General features: G+C 35.2%; 1 pseudogene; it reads right to left on the minus strand.

The window, feature by feature from the left end:
- Positions 1-479: 479 nt before the first annotated feature.
- On the minus strand, positions 480-2,807 carry LOC120152720 (annotated as a pseudogene).
- Positions 2,808-4,417: the final 1,610 nt, after the last annotated feature.

Raw genomic sequence — 4,417 nt, forward strand, 5'->3', positions numbered from 1 at the left:
ACATTTTATTTAAAAAATGACATCCTTCAAACGTTCTTAAAAGTAAAATCATGATATATTTTTTAAGGTATGAGTCCTCCAGCTTTTGGACAAGGTAACATATAACATATCTTAGAAGCAAAATGACATTACAATTATTGTTTTTGGGATTCAGGGAGTTTTAAGTGTCTTTTGCGAGCTACTGTTTCTGCTACTTGGATTTTCTGTGTCACTATTCTGGGGTTGAGCTTTAATAAAATTACTTTGCTGAGCAAATAATGATGACTTTTAGAAGAAAGATATTCAAACATTATGTTCAATTAAACGATTTATGTAAATAAATATTTATGTCATAAATTATTAGGCATAAATATAAAACACATCCTTCACATTCCATACAATTATACATGAAAAACCAACACTGTATACATATAGTTGAACAGTAAACCAACAAAAAAAGCTTAGAAATTACTGAAAAAACAGTATGTAACTTGACAACTGCAAATTAGTGGTGAAAATCAGATAGAAAATATCCTTGAAGGAGCATTTTGTGCCTCATTTTCATCTGCATTTTCGCCGGTTAATTCCTCAAGCGATTTGCCCTTGGATTCAGGCACCAGTAGGGTGAACAACATTCCGAAGAAATTGATGACCCCAAGCATGATAAGTGAATATCGGACACCAATTCCGGTCGGGTAGCCGGCATCGGTCTTGGCTGGATCGGTGCTTTGAGCTGCGTATAAGAACCCGAATGCGCCAATGATGGCACCGGCTTTCCCTGCGGCAGCCGATATTCCGTGGCAGGTGGACCGTAATCTTGCCGGGAAGATCTCAGCGGGCACGACAAATGTTGTAGCATTGGGTCCGAAATTGGCAAAAAAGAAGGTTAGTGCATACATTATCACAAAGCCGATCCTATTGGGTTCCAATGTCCAATGGTGGTATGGAATTGCAAGAGCGAACATGAACACTGTCATGAAGAAGAATCCGATCAATTGAATCGAAAATCTTCCGATGACATCGATCAATGCCACCGTGACCCAGTACCCCGGAACGGTACTGCATAGGGCGATCAACGTTTGAGCTCTCGCGATTTTGTACACTTCGTGGATTGCATTCATGTTTGCGGCCTTAGGGATCCATCCAATCGCACTGAAGATGTCTTTTTGGAAGAGGTTTTGGCTGTAAAATGCAATGTCTAATAGGAACCAAGTGCTTGTAGTTCCGAGCAAATGAAGTCCGTGGCGTTTCAAGAATTGCTTGGAGAACAAGCCAAAGGAATTCGCTTGACTTCCAGACATCTTTATAACCTTATCTTCCTCTGCTTCGATATCCACATTCAACACTTTCGACATGTCCGCAGCAGCCTGCTTTGCGTTCTTCGCGACGAGGGCCGTAAACCGAGCTGTTTCCGGCATCTTCATTCGCCAATAGTACGTAAGTGCGGCCGGGATTGCTCCGAACATCAAAATTATGCGCCAACATAGTCAGCCTGCGGCACGGTCGAGGCTGCCGCGTTCACTGAATAGGGAGGTGCCTTGAACGCATGATCAAATGAAGCAGACACAATAAGACCTACAATACCACCACCTAAAATCCCGAACCCTTGCATGGCAAAGACCGCTGCAATAAACGCTCCACGAGTCTTTTTGTTGGCGTATTCGGACATAATTGTAGCCGAAAGAGGGTAGTCGCCACCAATGCCAAAACCGAGCCAAAAACGGAAGAAACATAGGGTCGAAATAACACCCTTTGCACTGCTTCCAAATGACAAACCAGAGGCAATAGATGCAACCACCATGAGAAGCAAAGTGATACCATAGACCTTTTTCCGGCCCAATTTGTCGCCGAGCCACCCGAAAAACAGTTGTCCGACTAACGTCCCGACTAAAGCGACACCGTTGACGGCGGCTGCAACGTTTGGAGGTAGGGTTCCAGGCTTGGGGGCACCGTCAACATGGTAATATATACGACCGAGTAATTTGGTGACGATGGAGATGCAAAAGAGATCGTAAGCATCGGTGAAAAAACCCATCCCGGCGATAACTATGGCGGTGAAATGATACCATTGAGTCTTGGCTGCATCCAGTGCGTTCAGCACTCCTAATTGTTCTCTGGCCATGCCTGCACCCCGCAAAATGGCAGTATCAAATTAGTATGAACCCCACAACATGTCTGGAAATTTCAATACCGACTCTAACGTAAGCGTTGTGATTTCGTTGTGTTATTAGTTTGGAGTCAATACAACGTAATATCAAAAAGACTTTCAACCATTTGTCGATAAAGTTGTATATACTTGCGCACTATTAATATTACTGCTTTGGTCAACGCTAAAAGTGACTAGATTTACGTATAATTAGTTGACCTTTTATAAAAGACATAAGATGGCTGGTATTGGATACTTATTTCAATATAAATAAAACATATATCATTTAAAAACACCATCCCGATCCAGAGATGAGGTTGAAGGTTTTATAAAATATTCGAAATTGAAATATAATTGGAAAATGCTTACAATTTAGTGTTTTGGAACACAAAACAAGGATAGGTATAAACCGAAGTAAAATTTTATGTTAGGGGATAAAAACATACCATTAATAGAAAGTACGAAAAAAAAACCCTTAAATTATATAAAAATTTTAAAAAATTAGAGGAAATTTAACGATTTCTTCCGTCAACCCTGTCCATCTCTTAAGGTAGAGATGGAGAAGTGTGGTAAACATTGCATTACGATTATGACGACTCTTGTCTCACATAACAATCACTAACCTGTGTTTCCTTCAAATAGTATGGCAGTGAAGGATGTAACGAAAGAAAGAAATTATGAGAGGAAAAGGAGTGCAATGATATGAAAAAGGTGATGGCCTTTTAAACTAACAGGAGCACACCAACTGTATGGTATCTATTAAAGGATATACCCTTTCTATTCTTTTTTTTTTAATTTTTAGGATAAATTACATGTTTAGTACCTAAATTATCAGTTTAGACCTATTTTAGTACCTAAACTTTCTGTCTTTTCAAAATAATACCTAAAGTTTAGTTTTTGTTTCATGTTAATACCCGTTCAAAAGTTTAGGTACTAAAACGAAACAAAATTGATAGTTTAGGTACTAAGCGCGTTACGTTGTTAACGTCGAGGTACTAAAATGAAACAAAAACTAAAAGTTAAGTATGTTTTGAAAAATTAAAAGTTTAGGTACTAAAATAAACCAAAACTGATAGTTTAAGTACTAAATTGGTTAAGTTTTTAACGGTGGGTGCTAAAATGAAACAAAAAGTAAACGTTAAGTATGATTTTAAAAATATTTAAAAGTTTAGGTACTGAAATGGACTAAAATTAATAGTTTAAGTATTAAATGCGTAATTTACCCTTATTTTTATTATTTTTTTGAAAGTCAACTTCTCATCTTTATTTTTCATTGCCACCAAATGTAAGCCCATCACATTATTAAATTGAAATATTTTAAATTTGCGTAGCCTGTTTTTGAATACAATGTTATCAAACACCTTGTTTGGATTCACATGAACTCAATTATGAGAGCAAATTTGGTCAATGGTTTGTGATCCAATTTCCCACCTATTATAGTTTATACCTCGAGATTTTGTTCATATTATCAATTTAAAAAGCATATTTAAATTTAATATTCATATTCTAAGGTTTCGATTGCTATTCGAAAATATATATTTTCATTATTTTATATTTTTTAAAACTAAAACAAAACATGTTTTGTAGGTAGAAAATAATTTTTGTTTCCTATAAAAACATGTTTGGTTATACATATTTGTTTATAAAAGAAACATGATGAATAAAATCTAAGTTCATAAATGCAATTCCAAGTGTATAATCTTTTGAGATCTTAGATTCGAATAGTTGTGTTTATAAGGTATGACTATTAAAAAATATTTTAAAAATATTATTCATATGAACTTGAACCTGATCAGTTTATCAAGTTAAAAAATAATTTCTTTCAACTTTTTAAAATTTACAAAATATTTTAGCGAAAACAATAAAAAAAAACTTCTTTTTCTCATCTTAATAAATTACCTTAATTCAAACAATTTTCTTTAAAAGAACTTTTCAGTGAGTTATCTTAAAATCTCAATATTTTTAATTACTACAATCATCCCAAATTAAATACTTTTGTACTAAAAAGAATGAAAGCTACTTGAATAATAGGGCTTCGTTCAATTATTTTAGACGCCCATTTTTTAAAAGGGTAAAGTATATAAATGGTACATTGACTATATAATATTGCTTTATTAAGTCCCTCGACCACTAAAAGTTACAAAATAGTCCCTTAACTATAGGGAGTTATTTTTGAGTCCATTGACTATTAAAAGTTACAAAATGGTCACTTGACTATTCATTATGTTCCAAACTCATCATTTTTCGTTAAAAAATTGACGACAGCCTGAGATGTATGTTAATTTGTTGACT

Source organism: Hibiscus syriacus, unplaced genomic scaffold, assembly GCF_006381635.1.
Source record: "Hibiscus syriacus cultivar Baekdansim isolate YM2019G1 unplaced genomic scaffold, ASM638163v2 tig00111095_pilon, whole genome shotgun sequence".
NCBI lineage: Eukaryota > Viridiplantae > Streptophyta > Magnoliopsida > Malvales > Malvaceae > Hibiscus > Hibiscus syriacus.